General features: G+C 37.5%; 1 protein-coding gene across 2 annotated transcripts in view; it reads right to left on the reverse strand.

Moving 5' to 3' along the window:
- The window catches only part of PTN (pleiotrophin), a 1,697,813-nt gene extending 1,677,789 nt beyond the window's left edge, over positions 1-20,024 (reverse strand). The window contains exon 1 of one of the 2 annotated variants that reach the window (XM_044088220.1): positions 19,665-20,024. The gene's annotated coding sequence lies outside the window, so the exon portion shown is untranslated. The remainder of the gene's footprint in view (positions 1-19,664) is intronic. The other variant, XM_044088218.1, reaches the window with a different exon arrangement.
- Between the last annotated feature and the right edge of the window lie 3,868 nt (positions 20,025-23,892).

Here is a 23,892-nt window from a genome sequence, read left to right on the forward strand (position 1 = left end):
TGAGTTAACAAAGTCAAGGAAATTTTTCACTAGTGAGTGAGGGTTGGAGTAGGTTTCCCAGTTGATGGTGGGATAATTGAAATCCCCCATGACCAGATTGTATAGCAATAGTTGAGTTGACTCCAGTTTGGTCAAGTAGGCCTTGTGCCAACCATGATCTATAGAAGGGGATCTACAGCTAGCTATGACTTGAATGGGACTCTTAGCCACAGCAATCTGAACTAAGAGTAACTCCATGCGGTTGTCCAGTCTAACTAGTCAGCAAGTGAATTTATCTCTAATATAGATAGAAATAACGCCTCCTTTGGTTCTCACATGTTCATTTTGCAGTCTAAAGGTGTGGTAGGCATTGCAGTCTTGCAAGTTCTGGGTACTGTCTGAGGCCTTGAACGAGGTTTGTGTGACAGCACAAGACATCTTCATCCTCCAGTGATAGAAGTGCTTCCAGGGTGTGCAGTTTTTAGTTAAAGGTCTTAGCATTTAGCAGCATAACCCTTATTTTGTTATGGTTGGAATTTTTCACGTCAGCAATTTTTTTGAGACTTTACCTGAAAAAGGCACTATGGGGAGGCAAGATCCTTTACCAGCAGCCAGACGTCTAGTGGTGCCAGGTGTAAACCATCTCTGGCAAAGTAGCAAGGCTTGTCTACCATGTCATCCAAGGTTGACAGAAACTGGATTCCCTTTGAATGACACCAAAAAATAAGCCAATTATTGAAATCAATAATTTTTCGTTTATAATGTGGCATCATTCTAGATGAGGGTAATATGCTGCTCAAAGCTAGGGACATACCTGCCTGGGATACATACTTGGAGAGCTCAGTCATGTCTCTCTTCATATAGTCCAGTGAGGTATATCCCCGGTTGTTCACTCCAAAATGAGTTATGACAGAGTCATAATGGTACTTCTTACCAAGAGGCCTGAGTGCATGCATGATCTGATGAATCCTGGCACCGGACAGGCAGCTGACCATGACTTTCTTCTTATCTTACCTGGTGAGTGGGACATCTGTGTGTCTCACTATGGAGTCTCCAATGGCAAGAAAATTTGTTTTTTGAGTGTTACACCTTAAGGGCTTAGTAGGTGAGATACTGGTGATGTTATGTGTTTTGGGTGCTATGGGAATTGTGTTAGTTGTAGCAGTTTTTTGTTTTGGAGATCTCTGTTGTTTCAGTAATTTTTTTTTAGAGAACCTCCACATATGTTGATTTATGTGTTGGATGCATAAAATGCATATGAGTAGTGGTACTATCTGACGCAGAGGAAGCAGCAGACGGAGAGGCAGGGAAAGATCGCAAGGATGGAGACACTAACTCCACCAGATGACACCTCTGATCCCTCTGACACCCAGGACATTTTCAACCTCTTGCAACTTAAGCTGGATGAACAAAGCAAAGCACTACTAAAAAAAGGGCTAAACTTTATTCTGATCCATAGGGCCTCAATCACAAATGTAGTGCTGGACCTGAAACTATTTTGCAGAAAATTGAACTTTAAACAAGGTATTAAAAGCAATTTATTTTTTAATGAGCAGGGTTCTCTGACAGCCAAGAGTATGATGTTCAGTACTTAGGGACCACCAGCTGAAACTACCAGCCAGCTACAGGCTCCACTCCCCCACAAAGGAGTATCACTTTCCCAGACTAGACACTACCTCCTTCCACATCTGATAGTGATGAGGAATGGTCTGACAATGATACCAATAGCTCACCGAGGAGAAGAAGCACATCTAACCCTCCTCTCAATCAAACCCTCAGTATCTTCTCCAAGGTTTGCGAGAATGTAATCAGTGCATCCCTGGAAAAGTAACCATGCACCAAGTGATTTAACCTCTCAACCCTTGAGAAAAAAGTATTACAACAGCTCAAAAATGAGCCAAGCAGTACCATCATGAAGGCCAACAAGGGAGCTGGTATCATTCTAAAGGACAACAGCACTTACATCAACATCATGGAGGCCACACTTTCCAACACAGCATACTACAAAGCTGTATCCCCAGTGACAGTCAACCTAAGCTTTTTAAACATAGACAAAAAGTATTTGCTGACCTCTATCACAAAGACTTCATCTCTGACTGGGAGTTAGATTTCATGAAAGTACCATCTCCCCAAATTGGGAAAATGTTTGGGATCCCAAAAATGCACAAAAACCCAAACAACCCAACCTTGAGACACATAGTTGCATCTAAAAGGACCACAACTAAATATATCTTGACACTTCTGGATTACTACTTAAACAAAATAGTTCAGGAGTCCAGATACTACCTTAGAAACTCCTGGGAATTCCTAAACACTATCCACCAGCTACCCCCAATTACAAACCACTGCACCCTTGTCATGCTGGACATAGTGGCACTGTAGCCCAGTATCCCTCACCAACAGGGGCTAGACAGTGTGGAAAAATGCCTAGCCAACTACACCCAAACCGCACCACACCAAATCCAAACATGGATTTCACTACTGGAAATAGTACTGGAAAATAATTTCTTCTCTTTAATGGCCAGAACTACCAACCATTCCAAGGGGTGGCTATGGGAGCCAAAATGGCACCAGCTTACACCAACTTAGTGTTAAGCTGGTGGGAGATGGACATCCTCACAAATTTTGTAGGGTTTGAGTCCACCATTCTATATAAACACTATATAGATGATATCTTTTTCCCCTGGGAAAGATCCCCTGAGAAACCTGACCCCTTTCTAGACAGAATCAACCACAGCATAGATGTCTTGGACTTCACCCTCTCAGGCAAGGGGAATTAAGTCCATTTTCTAGATGTCACGCTGTCCCTAGACCCAGTCTCCAAAACATTTTTCTCCAACATACACAGGAAACAGACGTTCCTCAACAACTACCTCGACTACACTAGCCAATACCCCTTCTTCATGAAGAATAACATAGTAAATGGGCAAGTTGTGCTTTTAAGCCACATGGTCAGTGAAGAGGAAACATTCATACAAGAATGCAACTTCTTAACCAAGCTCTTCATTGAGAAGCAAGCAAAAGAGTGCTAAGGAAAAGCTGATACTCGAATGAGCTATATATAATTCCTTTATTCAATCCACACCATGCAGAGAATACACTCCATATGGAGTGTATTCTCTGCATGGTGTGGATTGAATAAAGGAATTATATATATCTCGTTCGAGTATCAGCTTTTCCTAAGCACTCTTTTGCTTGATTTACTAGTTTATTTTGAGTGCTTAACCACAGCATTTTGAGTTATCGTCATTGAGAAGCACTACCCCGTGGAACTGGTCAACAGTATCCGGAGGGAAATCTCAGATGACAGACACCTCAGATACCCTCCAATATAAGGATACAGGTTTCACAACGCAAAGAGAAACACAGCCTCCAAAGACAGCACCAGATTCCCCCTGCCAATCTCCCTGGGCTCAGAATCCATCAGAACTATACAGACAAACAACTGGAGGATCTTTAAAAGCAGTTACAAACTACAAAAAGCACTGGGACCTTCCCAAGCCTTCAGCTACAAGAGAACACTATCTCTTAAGGCAGTGGTTCCCAAACTTTTTCGATTCTCGGTTCCCTTGATGAATCCAGGTTTTCCCAAAGTGCCCCCACCCCCCACACAGTGTGCATAAAGTGCATATTTAATTAATTTATTTATTTGACATTTGTTTAACAAGGCTGCCCAACTGGACTAGGAGTCCTGGGGAGAAAAGCTCAAAAGTACAATAAAATCACTCACACATCACTCTTACTCTCCCAGTCATGCAGAGGCATACAGTCGCTTCCTCATTCATACCTGCATTCACTCACACATCACTATCTCTCTCTCTCTCTCTCTCTTTCTCCCTATCAAACACACACACAGTCACTTTTTCATTCATACCTGCATTCACTCACACATCGCTCTCACTCTCTCCCTATCAAACACGCACACAATCACTTCCTCATTCATACCTGTATTCATTCACAAATTGCTCTCACTGACTGTCAAACCCACATTCCACATACCCACTTAAGCATGCATTCATACATCGCTCTCATTTTCCCAATCTTACACCCACATGCCACATACCCAGTTACGCATTCATTCATACATCCCTCTCACTCTTCCAATCTCACACATACACACACAGACACTTCCTCATTCATACCTGCATTCATTCACAAATTGCTCTCACTCTCATGATCTCACACATACACACACACACACACACACACACACACACACACACACACACACACAGCCACTTCTTCATTCATACCTGCATTCACACACACACACACACAGAGCCACTTCTTCATTCATACTTGCATTCATACACACACACACACACACACACACACACACACACACACACACACACACACACAGCCACTTCCTCATTCATACCTGCATTCACTCACACATTGCTCTCACTCTCCTGATCACACACACACACACACACACACACACACACACACACACACACACACACACACACACACACACACACACACACAGCCTCTTCTTCATTCATTCCTGTATTCATTCACACATCGCTCTCACTCTCCCGATCTCTCTCACACACACACACTCTTTTGCTTTCATGCACGCATTCACTCACACATGCAGACAGACACACACACACTCATATAGGCATTCACTTACCTGATGGCCCGGTTCCAAGTGCTCCACAGCACGTTACTGGTCCGCGGCCCGGTGGTTGGGGACCACTGCTATACTTGATACCAGTTCTGCTAAAAAGCTACAGTGTAGGTCTAGACTTAGTTCACCGTGAACTAATAAGCTTAGCTGCAAAATAAACCGCAAACTGTTCACGGTTTATTTTGCAGCTGAGCTTATTAGTTTGCGGTGCCCCTGTGAGGAAGCCGCTGTTCCCCAGGGTGCCACGGCACTCACTTTGAGAGCCTGTCTTAAGGCTATGTTTGAAACAGATCCCCCCAATCACCACCCCTAATGCTCAGAGACCTCCAGCCATGTACAGCTGCAGCAAATGCATCTGCTGCCAGTACATAGCCAAAGGGGAACACTTCACCCTCATATCCCCAAGGTACATTCTCATCTTTCAGCAAGCATTCAACTGCAACACTACAGACATGGTGTACCTAGCAGTCTGCTAGCAATGTGGAGCTTACTATGTAGGTAAAATAGTAAGAAACTAAGTGACCGAATCAAGGAACACTACCAAGCCATTAGAAACCAAGATACTAAAAACACTCTAGCAAAAAACAAATATACCAGCACAGTCTGCACTAAATTCCTCTTCATAATCCTGGACAAAGTTACCATCCCCCACGATGATACCAACCCCCAGCTGGAAGTCAGAGAACTTAGATGGCAGGTGAAACTCCAGGCTGGCCCTCCCCCAGGCTTGAATGGGAACCTAAATGTAAAAAGCTTACTAAAATGGATCAGATAAGGCAGAGCTAACCCTCCCCCTCAATAGCAAGAGAAAAGTCTTAAATGCATGAACCTGCAAGTTAAGAATTGTATTTCTGAAGAAGTTTGACCATGTAACACTAGCTAATGAACGAAAGAGCTCACATGCCTTATGATGCTTTTATTTTCTTGAATAAAGCTTTGTAAAATTCGAGTTGTAGTTCTGTATTTTCTCCAGATCTCATGATTACAGTGCACTCTAACCTTTCAGCAGGCAGTGCCAATATATATGTATATACTGTGGAAAGGTACCTTTATGTGATTACATCCTTCAGCCTCTCCAAGAGAAAGTAGATGAAGGAAGTATATAAATGCAGTTCTTCTTCTGGAAAATAAAGCGGCAATCAGTACATGTAGAAGGAAGTAATCCTATACAAGTGTACATAAAAATAAGCAAAAGACCTGGGACTTGTGGGCTGATGCATTTTCTAATAAAATGTCAGCATGGTTGAGGAGGAGCCTATTCTGATAGTTCCACAGCTAGCATACCTGAGGACTGAATGCAGACCTAATCTCATGCACCCAGGTATTGGATGGATTCAATACAATCAGATGTGTAACAAGATGAAACAGGAAAATAAAAGCCAGATGTGAGATATGGGATAGCTAATATATAGTATGCCTTCTGTAAGACTACATGAACTTGGAAATGTAGACTGAACATTTTTATGTCAGATATACGCAATGATGCAGTTTTTAAATACTTTAAGAAACATAGATAAATTAGTTGTAAGAGCATATTATGACACAGTCATTTTTTTTCAAGTAATATGCAGGAACTAGGGTGGGGAGATTCTTATTCAGTAAAACATTCAAGGAAGGATGAAAGTCAAAGATTAAGGGTAAGCTAGGCTGGGAAGGGGAAGAAAAGTGCAATTAAATTAGCACAGACGAGTTGACTACTAAAAACACATTTAGCTGTATATGTGAAATCATCTAAAATCTTGACCCCTTGCCTTAAATGGTTACAAAGTCAGAATTAACCCGCATGTCACACATAAATACCAAAGTTAAGAGAGAACCAATCAACTAATAATGATTACTATCAGCAGCAAGTTTGTATTCAGTAATGAGAGAAACTATTGTGTTTTACATTCTATATTGCGTTAAAAGTTGTTGCTAATAATATTTAATCATAATAAGTTCAGCTCTTGACGGAAACACCCATGAAGAAGGGTTTCTTACATTTAAATAAGCTTTGATTCTTGTTTACTAACATCTATGAAATGTAGTAACACATGGTTATACTAAGAAATACCAACTTTATCAAAGTCAACATGCCCAAAGGATAAGAAAAAATGCCTGACAGTGAAAATGACTACTAACCCTTTTCAGTCATTTTTTTCAAGGGGGCAAATCCTGTTCATGCTCCCCTGATGTGGTAGGAAAGCCCCAAATGCCCATTGAAATTATATATACCAACTTCATGGTTCTACAAACTTGAAGAAGAGAGAAATCAAAACAAGTGAATTGTTTCAAAACACACTTAGAAACTGCAATGACAATAATTTCTTGGGAGAAACAGCATGTGCCTTTTTTTCTGTGTCCTACTGACACTGCAGCAATTTCACCTGTAGCATGGGAAATGGAGCTATAACAACTTACGTTGACAATGTTGTTTGTCTTTCGGCTTTTTCCCGGTAAAGGGTCGCCACAGCTGAACTCCAGTTCGCTAATGATTGGCAGTAAATTTTTACGAAACGCCGAGGTGCCGGCTTGACGCCCAACCTTCAACGAAGGCACACCCATTTATGCACGCATGTCTTTCGAATGATACCCAACCACAGGGAGGACATGCAGACTCCACACAGAAGGCACTCCCAAGCCAAGCCATGAATCGAACGGGAGAACCTCTTGCTGTGAGGTAACAACGCTACCGCTGTACCATCAAGGCATGATATGATCCATAAATTACAGTTTATAAGTAACAACTTTGTACATGTGGCCATTTTGTACTGGGAGTAAACAAAAGGTGATTTACCATATGTTGTCTGCAGAAGGAGACTGTGTTACTTAAGTATATATCAGAGAGTTGCCTATGGGTTAACAATGCCTTCTGAGATAATTCTAAAGCTATTGTAAGGGAGAAAAGCATGTAGCTTTTCAGGAAAAAATGGACATTCAGTCTGCATTCAAATCACTAAAAAGTTAAAAAGGATGATTTGACTTTTTTTTTGAGTATGTCTCTTCACAGATTTGTCACAGAAATATGGTCATGGCAATGTGCTTTGCAGTGATTTGCATTGACAATGAAAAAGTCACTAGTGCCCTTGGAGGAGATATGATTGCCTGATATCCAAAGGATCATTCATTATTTTGATATCTTCCTATTCATGGGTAGGTAAGGTCTTAAAAAAAAAAAAAAACAAACAAAAAAAAGAAATTATTATATAATTTCAAAAGCCTTGTCAGGATATTGGCATTCATTTCAGAAAGAAAGATGTGGCTGCCCCAGTGTGTTCTTTCTGTTTTATTTCCATTTGTTAACCAGGATATTCCAACATATCTCCCCAGGGAGAATAGTGAGAATGCACCTGCAAAAATAAAATGTTATTAAATTGCATCATAAATACTTGATCTAGGGATCTAAACTTCTGCAACATGAACAAAATGGTTTGTGGGACAAGTATATTTCACAACACATTAACCAATGTTTGTCCCTTTCTATGTTCAAGTGCAATTTAGATCTTTTGAGGGCAAATACACATTTTACCCCAGGACTGTTCCCTGTACTACTAATGGACAGATGCAGAGCCTAAATGCTTTACCCCATGCATGGGTCCCTCAAATCATCTATGATATGATCCAAGTTATTCTCATTAAATCAGGGGTAATATGTAATTGCCTTCCATGGGGTAGGTTATTTTGAATGCAAAAAGGGCAATTGGCTAGGGATAAAATGGCCTGCAAGGGCAGCTAGCAAAGTACTTCTGCCTGAACCTATGAATATATAAAAGTAAGCATTTTTAATAAAATTAGTTTTTAGATACCAATGTGGTTTGGTCAAACGCTTTGTCAAGCCGATGATAAACAAAGTCAGGGTACAAGTAACCGTGGTAGTTAAGGTATCAGCCAAGGCTAAAGTTGGGTTAAGAAACAGTCAGAAGTTGTTAGGTCATTTGGTCTTTGCATGCAGAAGAATATATCCTGAGAGAACCTTTCTGCATGTGCTGGAAGACAGTTTATCCGGCTACACGAGTATGACTGGATGCCAGTGGGAATGCACATAAAATAAGATTTGAAACTGGTACACATGTTCCAGAGGCAGACTGATAGGATAATGAAGACCTGCATTTATATATAAGGATACAGAGGAAGTACAACAGGAATATGCCTCATGGGTAAGTAGTTTTCCTTCCCCTTGGCCAAAGGTGTGGAGTAGTCAAGGATATCAAAAATATGTTATCTTTAGTGATTTTTCACTTTGTTGTTTTATGGATTTTGCAGGAGAGTGCCAGAGTTGCTGGTCAAAAGAGACAAGCCCCTCTTGTTGTATACTCTGTTGCTGACAGGAAAGAGACAGAGTTGCCAGTCAAGGACCACCATTAGCCAAAGGGTCCAGTGGGAAAGTGTGAAGGAATTATACTAGTTTTTGCAGGGGGCAAAATTAATAGGGATTAGTCAGATACCTAAAGCGATCTTAATACTTATGCTATCTCACTGTAGTGTCATTCTTTCTTTAAGGACTATGGTTGATCACTTAGCTGGGCTTGGGCTAAGTAGACATTTATTTAGATGAAAAAGTATGGAATATAAGATGAGTACTAAAAGTATGAAAAAAAATGGAATTCAGATTTTATTCCCTGCAAAAAGGAGCTAGTGTGCAAGACATGTGTTCATGCCTACTAGAAGGCCTCAAACAGATATGCAAGACTGAGACAATTAAATAACTATTTACAGTAGAAATGTTATTAATATCATGAAACATTTACAGTTAACGAGATTCAAAACACTGAAAATAAAGCTGAAACATATCCGTTAAAGTACAGTAAGATACCAAATTTAGGTAGCAGTGTGGTGAACTGGTTAGCATTCAGATAATAATCTGGCAATATATGATAGTAGTTTGTATCCTGTCAAGTCCTCAGAACAAGGAAAAATGTATGCATTGTTGTCAGTCCCCTAAGTGGGCACAGAGGTACTGTGATAGAAGGGAAATAAACTAATATCATGTGGACCAGCTACTTGGTAACGAAGAAGCAAGACATCATAAAAGGCTGCTATCACAACCCATGCATTTTACAGAAGAAGGAGTATTCATCCATCCACTTATTTATATATTTTTCAAGGAAAGGCCATTTGGGCACAGGGCCCCTTTGTTGATAATGTTCAGGGAGAAAAGCTCCTTGCACTTAAATCTATGATCATATTTTCATATTCTGTGCATATATTAAGACATTATATTTATAAGTAAATATGACATTATACATTTGCACATAATAGTAAGACATAGTCATACAACGTGCCCCAAATATATGCAATACATATTACCAATAGTATGTTGTAGAAGTATTTAAACAATACTAAAGTCCTCAAACAGAAAAGGTTGTATATTATTGCCTTATACTTCCCACCAAGAAACAATTCCTCTACCATGGAAAAAAATCTTTCATGGATGCCAAATGGCATATAGCATATAGCAGCCCTTACAAAGAGTTATTCTTCAGGACCCAAACATAGATTATCTCTCCCCAAACTACTGATTCTCCCACTGAGGATGACACAGTTCTTAGTGTGCTAGGAAACCGAATTAGAGACAATGGCAGATGGTCTTGCAACAAATATCTGAGAACAATTAGACCAAGAAAATTAAAGACATCAGAATTTGTCATGATTTCAGGATTTGGTTTCTAAATAAGTACAAATAAATAAAACAAAAATAAAAGGAAACACTACTATCTGAAGGTCCGACTCGATAAAAAATCAATATTGTAGAATAAAACGAAGGTGGACCACCACATAAAATAAAATAAAATAGACTTTTAATGACAAAAATAAGCGCTTTAACATACCATCAATGTACACTTCATCAGATCTTAAAACACAACTAGTAAAGTCTCGTTTTTATATACAGCAGCAAAATAATTAATTAATCATGTTCAATCAATCAATTTAGCTAATTAGTTGACAATCCATTAAGATTTTCATAGTATTTGGATTTCAAGCATTGTTTTTAGAAGCCCATTTATTTTTACAATATATAGCAATAGCATGGCAATGCGTAATAAAGGATATAAAAGACAACTTGTCTATAAATGTGTAGAAGTAAATATATATATAAGACATATAAAACATATATATATAAAAATATATGAATTAATATAAAGTATAAAGACATACAAAAATATATATAGATATAGTGCATCTATATGCAATAATTAAATAACTAAATATTTAAAATCTAAAAATTATGAAGGTGTATATATGTAACTTCATATTAAAACATAAGCTATATAATAGCATGAACTACTTTAAACTACAAGCTTCAAGAATATGTTTTATCGTAATAAATTGATTAAGACCTGGTGTTTGATGTGCAGATAACTTGAAAATCCATTGAAGTTCAATGGTCTCCAAATAATTCATCTTATTCCCTCCTCTCTTATTCGGTACTACTAACTGCAATACTCTGAATGTAAACACATGCCCCTCATTCATCATAATGTGTTTAGCCAAGGCATTTAGTGGATTCTGTTTCCTAATGTCATATAAGTGATTATATATTCTGTCTTTTAGTCTTCTTGTTGTCAGGCCAACATAGAAGGCCTGATATTGTTTACAGGTCACCAAATATATAAGATTAACATTATCGCAAGTTGCAAAAAACCTAGGTATAAACTTAAAGTTCAGAATGGGATGTATAACCTCTTGAGTATCACTAATCGAGTCACAAGAACTACATTTACCACAAGCAAAAGTACCATAGGCCTTCACTTTATTGCATGGTTGCCTAGTATCTTTAGGGCTATAATCAGAACATAGCAGTCTCTTCAGGTTTTTACTATTCCTATAAGTGAAACTTGGTGTTTCACCTACTAATTTATTAATGTCAGAATCTATTGTAAGTACATGCTAATTTTTACATACAATTCTCATTACCTCTTTATTGTCGTTGGTAAATCTTGTTGTGAAAGTCACTTTTTGATCACCCTTATTACGACCAACACGTCTCAGACCTTTAATTCTAGTATAAATCAATTCATCTCTACAGGTGTTCTCATTAGGAATAATAGATTCTTGTATTTCTTCATCATGTCCCTAATTTTACCAATGATGAACAAATACTAATTTGTACTCTACTAGATATTACTTTAAATAATAATGTTTTCATGTTTAACAACCAACTATATTTACAGAAATGGGGTGTTGCAATGGGCACCCCATGTGCCAATACATATGCAAACTTGGTAGTTTATTACTGGGAAAAGAAACATATTTTTAATACTGTTTTTTACACAAAAATTTCAAGTATAAGAGATTTGTAGATGACATACTATTCTTTTGGAATGGTACCGTTGATGAATTGAATGATTTTGTTTGTTATCTAGAATCTACCACTGATTTTCTTAGATTTACAATGGAATTTTCCATCTCTCAAATTAATTTTCTTGATATTACGATTACTAAAGATCTACATGGAAATTTAATTACCAATTTGTATAGGAAGACATGCTGGAAGAATACATTACTTCATTTTAACAGCATGCATCCACGGTTTATATTTCCCAATATAGTTAAGAGCCAGTTTATTAGACTTACCAAGTTATGCAGAGAAACTACACAGTTAACTGCACAAGCTGATTTGTTTGAACACCTCTTTGTTGAAAGAGGCTATAACAACTCTATGGTTAAGAATCTGAGAGAGTCTATTATTCCTAATGAAAACACCTGTAGAGATGAATTGATTTATACTAGAATTAAAGGTCTGAGATGTATTAGTCATAATAAGGGTGATCAAAAAGTGACTTTCACAACAAGATTTACCAACGACAATAAAGAGGTAATGAGAATTGTATGTAAAAATTGGCATGTACTTACAATAGATCCTGACATTAATAAATTAGTAGGTGAAACACCAAGTTTCACTTATAGGAATAGTAAAAACCTGAAGAGACTGCTATGTTCTGATTATAGCCCTAAAGATACTAGGCAACCATGCAATAAAGTGAAGGCCTATGGTACTTTTGCTTGTGGTAAATGTAGCTCTTGTGACTCGATTAGTGATACTCAAGAGTTTATACATCCCATTCTGAACTTTAAGTTTTTACCTAGGTTTTTTGCAACTTGCGATAATGTTAATCTTATATATTTGGCGACCTGTAAACAATGTCAGGCCTTCTATGTTGGCGTGACAACAAGAAGATTAAAAGGCAGAATATATAATCACTTATATGACATTAGGAAACAGAATCCACTAAATGTCTTGGCTAAACATATTATGATGAATGAGGGGCATGTGTTTACATTCAGAGTATTGCAGTTAGTAGTCCCGAATAAGAGAGGAGGGAATAAGATGAATTATTTGGAGACCATTGAACTTCAATGGATTTTCAAGTTATCTGCACATCAAACACCAGGTCTTAATCAATTTATTATGATAAAACCTGTTCTTGAAGCTCGTAGTTTAAAGTAGTTCATGCTATTATATAGCTTATGTTTTAATATGAAGTTACATATATACACCTTCATAATTTTTAGATTTTAAATATTTAGTTATTTAATTATTGTATATAGATGCACTATATCTATATATATTTTTGTATGTCTTTATACTTTATATTAATTCATATATTATATATATATATATATATATATATATATATATATATATATGTTTTATATGTCTTATATATATATTTACTTCTACACATTTATAGACAAGTTGTCTTTTATATCCTTTATTACGCACTGTCATGCTATTGCTATATATTGTAAAAATAAATGGGCTTCTAAAAACAATGCTTGAAATCCAAATACTATGAAAATCTTAATGGATTGTCAACTAATTAGCTAAATTGATTGATTGAACATGATTAATTAATTATTTTGCTGCTGTATATAAAAATGAGACTTTACTAGTTGTGTTTTAAGATCTGATGAAGCGTACATCGATGGTACGTGAAAGCGCTTATTTTTGTTATTAAAAGTCTATTTTATTTTATTTTATGTGGTGGTCCACCTTCGTTTTGTTCTACAATACAAATAAATAAAGCAAGCAAGCAGTGGGAGGAGGAATTGCAAAGGCAAAACTATAGCAAACACTAACTTCTGTTGTTGTGTTGTTTACAAATGTTTACTGTTATTTAACTTTATATTCTGCATCTCCAGCTTGATGGTTCTTCCCAGTCATTTGGTAGTCATATGCCTTTTGCTAAGTGGACCCTACCTAAAAAAAACAACTAGAGGATTTTCCCAGAATTGTATACCAAAGAAATAAAAGGTTTATCTCACTTAGGCAGTGAGAAAGGCAGCATGGATTGACTGGTGGGTTGTCCACACACCTTAGGAGAATGACGTCAAAAACTAATGCAGTGGATCTTCATTACTAGGATGGATTTTAAAGACTAATTATCTCAGTATCTAGACATGGGTCTACTTTGCTTGGTTGAAAGACCATATACTCGAACATTATTTTCTTGAAACAAAAATAACAAAAGATGAAATCTTGAACCACATATTTTTCCCAGGGCAAATAAACACTTGCCCAATGTGGGGAAATATTTCTTTTTTTATGTACTTCTCTGTTCTCATACTTTTCTATAAACCTATGAACTTGGATTATTTTAATAGAGGTGAATAAACCTCAGTGACACCAGTAGCCATGTTTCTATACAGCAGGTGTTATAGCTACATAGATATGGTTGTTCTTAAGTTCCTGATTTAAGTTAAGTAGCTATTTAGGGATTACAGAAACAGTCAGAGGAGCAATTTGAGTAGTCTGCCACATGTTGGATAGGAAAAGCAGGAAATGCAGAGCTTAGGAGTCCTCAAGTTTGAAAGCTGTATGTCTTGTAGTGGAACAAGCTAGCATGATTTAGAAATATATCAGCAAGGGACATTGATATGGGAACAGACACCAACAAGTATGTCTTAAATGGATATAACTGGTAGTCTATGGGTTGGGGAGCAGCTGACATGGAAATGCCATCATGAAAAAAAACATATGTAAAGGGAGACTGGGTTTAAAGAGCCTGTATTGGCTGATTATGGATAAAGTGGATCAAAAAGATGGAGTGAATGATGGTGAATATGGAAAAATTATTCTTTAGTAGAAATTAAACATTTATTTATGTATTTATTGCTTTATTTTTCTTTAGTTCAGTAAGCATGTTGATTTTGATTCAATGATCATATAACTGCATTGTGTCACATTCTCAGTGGAAGCCCAGGAAGCAAATATCCTAGAAAGTGTTAATTACAAACTACTGGAAGTTTAAATGATTATGTGCCAGTAAAGGGATGAATTTAAGTAAATAACATTTGTAAAATAATGCAAATAAAATAAATAAATGCCGTTTTATACCAAATACAAGTCGATCTTAAAAATGTTTAAATGTTAACTGGTATCATGAACTGTTAATGAAAGTGTACTGTACAAAACCTTATCTTATGGGTAAAGGGAAGACTTTAAAGCTACCCACTGTTTAACATCTGTGTTGCAATTATTAGCTAAAGTCATCATCAACAATGGTAGTTTGGTAGAGTGCTGATAAATGCCACTGTAGAAATTTAACTGCATTACATAAAAATTCAGTGTATATGTAATATTATATTATGAAAATATTTCCACACAGATTAATTTTATATTGCAACACCAGTGTTTATTATACATAAGTACATTGTAATACATCAATAGAATATAGATACAGAATAGCTCAAATATATATATATATATATATATATATATATTCACTGCTTAGAAGGCAAAGTGTAACAAATTGTCATGTATCATTTCAAAAGTAATCAAGAAGGTGCATTTTGTATAATGTGACTGATCACTGACAACACTATAAGTATGTTATTAAAAGCAATGGCACTGCCAGTTGGGAAATTTCCAACATGTATGTTTCCTCATAGCACCTAAATGCCTAAGGAACATCTCCTCGGCATGTACAAGCAAAACATATTGCTTGAACCTATATAGTCTAGAACTTGCTAATATTCAATGATAGCCACTCTGCTTTATAGTAAATCTGATCCATATGGTACTTCTTTATACAGAACAGTATATCAACAGGTATTAAGTTCACATATACATATGCATTTTGTCAAAAACATTTACTCCTTGTCTGGAAGCAAGTATCAGTCTTAAATTCCAATTTTTCTTTTCAGTCTAACAAAAAAAACAGTCACCTGACTACCCATTATACAAAGTTTGGAACAATAACTCAGTTCTAATAAAAACATTGTTGGTTGGACTAAAAGGAAACTTTATTGAACCTCTAAAGTTAAATATAACTACTTTTGTCTTCTAAACTATTATCAAAAATTAATTTTTTTTTTCAGATTAATGGCTGATCAATATCATAGCATCTAGATCTCTTGAAACTAGTTTAGAACAGAAACGTGCTTATCTTTCACTTTATAGGCTCAACAAAGTTTATTTTTAGTTCATCAGAACTGCAACTTTATTTATTTTTATTCATGCAGTGATACAGCTACCTGAGGTTTACTGCGTAGAGTTGGAAGCAAACAACACTTTCATAGTTGATTATCTCAGTTCTAGACCATTTTCTTGAAATTTGTATTTCTATGAGAACAAACACATGCCTTCACTCTTGCAGACACACATGTACCTGCATACATACACTCATTAACATATACACACAGCTAAGATCAAAGAGACAAAAACATGTTAGACCGCAATAATACACAAAGTTATGACATAGGATGATGTGACACAACTGCATAAAAGATATACCACACATTTTCAGTATGTTAGAGTGACTAAATCACCAGGGAAGTGTAACTGTGCTGCTTTCCTTCCCAGGTTATGTACGACCAACCTTAATACATGCCTCTCATCACTTCATCTCTTATCTGGGTGTATGTAGAAACGTACATCAGATTAAACACAGAGCTTTAGTAGTAGAAATAAAGAATATGACCACCAAAGGTGCAGTGAAAACACTTTAATAACTGGTAAGCGCTTTCATATAACACTTCATTAGACCATGGTCTTCACTACAGCTTTGGTGATCATATTCTTTATTTCTACTACTAAGGTTTTTTTGAAAGAAGGCTGACAATTTTTTGGTGGTGCATAGTTGGGATTAAACACAGAGCTTTCCAAATCTGGACCATACCTGATAGCTGCAGAAACTAAAGTAAAATGTTTTTTAATCAATGAGTAGAAATTCAAAATGCCAGCATTCAATGTAAATTGTAATAGATTGTGGATCACTTCAGTATCATCAGAAATGGTTATTCCACTTTGTAAACATTAACTTTTAGTAGCATGATAGCCAGTCATAATGTTCTTGAAACATCAGCAGCTAAATGTTTACTAGCCTGTTAGTGTACTGTGTAAATTCAAAGGAGGCACATGTATACAGAATGCTCCTGAATGGGTAAATGGGTATTAAATGGACACTGTTAGCTTGCTCTTATCAGCAAATGTATGTATTATTTTGCTATACTGCACACATATTGCATAAATATTGTCTCCAAGCAAAAGGTCTCCTACCTCCAACCCCTTATGAATTAATGGACTTACATAGACATCATTGTTTTTACTTTGCCTGTGAACTCAGAGGTGCAGAAGATCAAAAACTGTCTGTATTAATCATTTTATACTTACCCAGTCAGATGCCTTATCTCACCCTGCCCTCCCACAAATTCCTTCAGTATTGTCATCAAATATGCCATGCTATAGAAGGAAATATTTAAGTCCACTACATCAATTACTCAAAGGAATCCTAATCCTTCTAGCAGAAAAAAAAATATTGCAGAATTCAAAAGTTGCTAGTAAACCTGAATCTCTCATAAACAGGAATCTCGGATTTTGGATAATTTCACCTGGATTACCTCTTATTGATGAATATTCACTATCAAATCTCTGCAGAGAGCAGTCTGTGTATATCAAAGATTATCCTGTAAGTTACCAACCCAAGACTCTTCCTTTTGCTGATAAGCATACCCTTTACAAAGTTGTGTGCACATGTATTTTAATGTCCAGATAAAACTCTTTTCACAAGGATGTGCATGTTACTTGCTAGGCAATATGATAGTGTAAGCTGCTTCATACAGGTCAGGTAAAACACATGGGTTTAGTTTCTTCTGATATTTTATCCCAGAATGACAGAAAAATATTTTCTTTAATTCGAACTTCATTTAATTAAAATTAGTAGGTAATAGAAATCTACGTGCAGCTAACATCTGTTAGATCTGAAATATCATGCAGAAATAGGGAGAGCAACAACCCTGCAGCTGAGATTTGCATAGACTGGGCCTCAGCATTTAAATCTGCTATCTTTTTACTTCAGATACTTATTTTGCTTAAATTACATACAGTCTCAGTTATGCACATTTTTTTATTACAGTCCCAACTTTTCATGCATTATCTCATTCATTTCTCTTCTTGAATGGGTACCTTGTAGCTCTTCCCATTTATCTACTTCCTCCAAGTTTTATTGGACTAACTGCCCAACATAAAGTTAATATTAAAAGGTTCTTAAAGTACAAAATAAAATCTGAATGATGGTCAGTTAGCTGTGAATAAACCCTTCAGTAGCCTACAAAGGCTATGCATGGAGAAACATGCTTGCAGTAATGAAATGCCCCTATGCTTATTTACCATATGTTGATCCATCTTAACTAACTTATAAATTTGTTTGATTATGACATCACTTCATCCATAACTTTCATGAAGTTAGGCAATGCTTCACCTGCAGTTTTATTTGTAGTCAGTATGAGCCACTTTGGGATCACTTAGTTAATTTTGACATAAAGTATTTGTCGTTCTCCATTTGCTTTAGACTTTTAAAGAAGTATGCACATTTATTTATGTATTATATTGACAGTGAACTTACAATTGTGTTTCGCATTTCCTATACTAATTTTTGTTATGCTGGATTTGTCATTAGGAGTTCTTTTGACTGTCATTTGTTATTAACTTTGTGCTAAATCCAAGTAAATAATATTCTCTTTCCTCCTACATTTTATGTTCATTCTGACTTGAGACAAGTACAACACAATCAATACTCACACTAATTAGAGGTTCAGCTTCCAAAGACAGTTAACAGGTAATGCAATGTATTATGTACAATGTAACAAATGGATATGTTCTTGTCTAAACCAAATGCATAAAATAATTCCTGTTTTCCAAATATAGGCATTTATATTTTTTAAATGTAAGCACATTTATATACTGCTGTGCAGTTCTTTGCAGGCAATGTCTACATTTTCATATACTACCTTTAAGTGGCTGCCTCTAACCTTTAGGTTCCATTTGATGGATGACATTGTAAAAGTTAGAACAGCAGATTTTTTAAAAAACGTTTTCATTAAATGTGGGCAATATCTTAATTTTCAAATATGTTATTTAGTGATTGATATTTAAATAAGAAATAGTGTACAGTATTCAAATGGTAATTGTTTAACTTATTTTGTTCTCTATAGAATTCCTTTAATTATATAAATTATCATGCTTAGCCTATCTAAACTGCAATTAAATCAACACATATTATAAAGGACATATTATATAAACAGCTGCAACTTTAGTGTACATCGTCTAAAATATTTCATCTGGCAACATCAGGACTTCTGCTTGGATGTGTATACAGATGTCAAAAAGTACTTCTGTTCCAAAATACTATAACAAAAAAGAAACACTAATTCTATTAACTTGTAACCAGATGGCTCAACATTTCCTTTACATTAAGAAACAGGTAGGCAGCATGCAATGTAATGTTACAACACACAAGTAAGTGAACCCAGGTGTCTAGCAGCAGTTATATAAACAACAACAGAGCAACAGTCTCTACCCATGATAATAGCACAGATAATTATACTCTCTGAACTTGCTACATGTGTTAATGATACTGCTTTCCTATCACATTGCTAATAAGAATGTTGACAATTAACCTTGAGTTATGCACTGGTCTCATACATTTATAGCGAATAAACAGCTGTATTTAGAAAACTATTTTCGTAACTTCAAATTTTGATTTACTTGAATAGTATTCAGACATCCCTTTCAGATAGTTGCATACCCATCCGAAGTGTTACAGACTTTGCTTACTTGTTGACTTACTTTTCTTTGGAAGCTTCTTATTTTGTTCAGATGCTTTAGTAGATCGCTGCAGCAAAACTTTCTTTCCTTCTAATATTGTAATGGCCGCTTCTTTAGCTAACAATTTTTTTTCAATTTAAAGATTTCAGAGTAGAGTAAGGTATCCTTGTTTTGTTTCAGCCGAATCCTGAATGTACACACGTATGTATGTGCATGCATGTGTGTACAATTTGTCTGTGAGACAGAGCTACAGAAAGTGAGAGGGAGAGAAAGGCTCAGGAAGAGAGAAAGAGAGAGAGAGAGAGAGAAAGAAAGCTTTGGTTAACTCGTGATGTGAAGCTTATTAGCAGAAGGTCAAATAAGGGGCACGTTTTCTCTCTCTCTCTCTCTCACTCTCTCTGTCTCTCACACTCACTTGTTCTCTGTATATCTCTCTACAGGGTTTGAAAATAAAGTTTTCAGATGGAAAATGCCAAACCCTTATGATTCATGTAGTTTTCATTTTTACACAGCACAATATTTCTATATGAAACTAATTGAAAAAATGAATGGTCTGTACTTCATTATACCTGGTTTATAAAGCCAATGTGTGTGTGTGTGTGTGTGTGTGTGTGTGTGTGTGTGTGTGTGTGTGTGTGTGTGTGTGTGTGTGTGTGTGTGTGTGTGTGTCTGTAGTGTATACTTCCTTGGAGGAGGATTATATATGACGTGTTTTTCCCCAGGTTTGCATATAGCACCGAGTAACTTCAAAGAAGAAAATCTGATTTTTTATCTTTAGTTTTACACCATTCATTGCTGTTGGGTTCATAGTTTCCACCATATCTAAGAACTACTCACCTGCACACACACACACACACACACACACACACACACACACACACACACACACACACACACACACACACACACACACACACACACACACACACAAACACACACACAAACACACAGATCCAGTTTGGAAAGAAAGAGTGAAACTTAGTTTGAAGTTGTTCTCCTGCATGTCACATGCCAGAAATGAAAAGAACGGAGTTTTTTCATACCGTAACCATTAAAACAAACGCAACAGGGTGCAACAGACACTCAGAGTTCATATTCCAAGGTAGTCTGAAGGTTACATTTATTTTTTATTTATCATTTGTTTTATTTAGGTGTTAATCATTTAAGCTTTCTACAGACCTCTGTATTGACTGCATGTACCACAAGAGATAGCAATGAAGGATGTCGCGAGTAACTGAAATCTATGTGTATAGTAAGAAAGCAGTTATGAATATCATTTGAATAATCTGATTTAGTCAGAATGCTGAAAAGGAGCTACACATGCTATTGTCTACACAACTGTCAGCAGTACAATATCAATGCTTTTTTGACAAGGAAGCTTTTTCCATTGTGTAGTACACAAACTACCCCAGAACTGAAGCACAGCCTATCTGTATAGGTATGTTATACAAGCCAGTACTCAATGCACATGTCATAAGATCACTTACAGCACAATATGCCCAGAATAACCTTTTTACTGCCATACAATCACAACTTATGATTATATATCACTGTCAAACATAGAAAGTGATACAAATAACTTGATACAATGCCATTAGGGTATAATAAGTCCATTCATATAATGTTGTCTTTTTCTGGAATTGAAAAGCAAGCTATGTAACTCTACCAACTAATGATATGTGGATGAAACACAAGCACGACAATTGAAGATGTAATGCAAGTGTGACACTCCACCTATGCTAATGTATTACATCAAATGCATGTGTTGTAAACAATTTTTTTGAGGTAAAAGGGATGGGGAGGCCTCTCCCACTGTAAATGTACACACTGTAACTGAGATGGATGCCATTCATGTGTTACAGTATAAGGCCACACAATGCTGACAGTCACTGAATGTGGATTTTGAACACATGAGCATTTGACTTCAGAAAATACATGCCCCCGGATTCTGCAAGCCCTCCACAGTGTGCAGGACTAGTGCAGGAGCTCCAGCAGGCAATATGTCTAGCGTGTGATCCAGGAATAATCTGCAGGGACGTGCACGAGCGCTCCTGCACTAGTCCTGCATGGTCTCAGCCCCTGTATGCAAATTACCCCATTTGCAGGAAAAATCCATGCAAATGAGGTGAATTTGCGATCCAGGAAGCTGGAAACTGGTTGTGCAGGACTAGTGTAATCTGCAGAAATGTACTCCGCCAGTAAAGGAGTACATTTCTGCAAATTACAAAACGGAGCCATGACAGCTCCAACTATAGGGTGGATATCATGTAGAAAGCATGCCAATGGCCAACTATAAGGCCATTGGCACGGAAAACATTTGCAAAAATAAAAAAATCAACTTTTATTTTTTTAGCCAATCTTGGCTGATTAAGCATAGGGCAATGGTTCGCAAATGGGATCGGCTGGAAAATAAGAACAAAAAACATAAAATAATCATTCTAACCAAAAATCACTATTTTGCCATTATACCCAATGACAGGCAGAAGACAACATGGCCAGTGAATAGTGGTTGCGAAGGGGGTAGGCTTAGTGTGGGACATGTAACTATGCATCAGCAGGCAATCCTATGCAAATAAGGGGAATTATACTGAATCCCAGATTTTCCCTGCATGCTAGTCAGCATCCAACAGTGTAAGAGCAGGAATAGCTTGGTGCAAACATAGGAGTTAGCTGACATCATATGCGTGGGTGTCAGGCATACTGTAAGTAGATTGGAGCCCTGTGGCTCGGGTTTGCTCCTAGCTTAGCAGAGCTAAGCAAGGGGGTGTGTCTGAGGCTGCTAGGCATTCTGTGCATTGCCTAAGCATGTATGCTCACTGCACACCGTGTTTTAAAGGAAAAATAAAAAAAATAAACTAAGAAATAGCAGCTCTGTGGACATTTGAGCACTGTGTTTGCTTGGCGCATCTCTGGGCTTAAATAGGAAGGCAATGGGAAAGTAAAACAGCAGTAGGAAGGTAATCTAGGAGAACTAGCATAGCTGGCAGGTGAAATGTATCAGAATCAGCCAATTACACAGGCAGCAGACCAGCCCAGCCCAGAACACTGCTATAAACTATGCAAACACCTTTCCCTCTAGTTTCTCCCACACTCTACATCACCGGTGTATACATGCGGGGAAATTTTAACAAACAAAAACAAGAGAATGATAGGGGCTGCAGCAGCTGTCAGACATCAACATGTGGAAGAGGCTGAGGGTGGTGAGGAAGAGAATGCTGTCAACCAATCCACAGTGAGGAGATGGAGAAGGGTGTACAGACCCTAGGTAACCTACCAGGGGCTATATGAGCTGGAGATAGTGGAGCACTATAGGGTAGACAGGGACCTCCTACAGCAAATTGTTGAGCTGTGCTGGCCACGCCTGACACACAGAACTAACAGAGGGGAACCCATCACAGTCAATACCAAGATATGTGTAGGCCTAGGGATACTAGTCACAGGTACCTCCCAAAGCCCAACTGGGGATATCATGGGGATCTCACAGGCATCAGCATTCAGAGGATTCCACCAGTTCCTGGATGCCATGTCAGCACATGCCGGTGAACACGTATATTAACTCAACACCCGTGAGGTGTTGGCCAGCAATATGCATCTCTTCCACCAAATAGCAGAATACCCTGAGGTAGTGGGTGCTACAGACTGCACACACATACGCATCAAGGCACCACCCAGTGAGCGGGATAGGGTCTACATCAACTGCAAGGGCTTCCCCTCCATCAACTGCCAGGTCATGTGTGATGCCAGGGCATTATAATGAATGTGTGTGCTGGCTGCCCTGGAAGCTATCACGATTCCCACATCTGGCATCTGATGCAGCTGTACCAGAGATTTGCCAATGGGGACATCCCTTACGGTCACCTAGTGGGGGATGCTGGTTACGCAATGGAGCCGTGGCTGATGACACCCATCAGAAATGCACACACACCTGAACAAGAATGCCTTAATGAGGCACATACACAGACCAGAATCATAACAAAGCATTTGTTTGGGATGCTCAAGTCATGGTTCCGGTGCCTGGACACATCCGGTGGACCCTTGCAGTACTCACCAGCTACATGTACCCAAATTGTTATTGTATGTGCCATGCTACACAATATGATCCTGTGGAAACAGCTGCAGCAGGAGCAGCATGCGGCAGGGCCACACAGCCCCCCACCAATGCCAAGGCCTGCACAGGCACAGAGTGACTTGGAAGATGAACAACCTGAGCCTGCCCCAGTAGGCAGATGGAGGTGTGCCCAGTATGCCA

The sequence above is a fragment of the Protopterus annectens genome, chromosome 11.part0 (genome assembly GCF_019279795.1).
Source record: "Protopterus annectens isolate FY-2018-M chromosome 11.part0, PAN1.0, whole genome shotgun sequence".
Taxonomy (NCBI): domain Eukaryota; kingdom Metazoa; phylum Chordata; order Ceratodontiformes; family Protopteridae; genus Protopterus; species Protopterus annectens.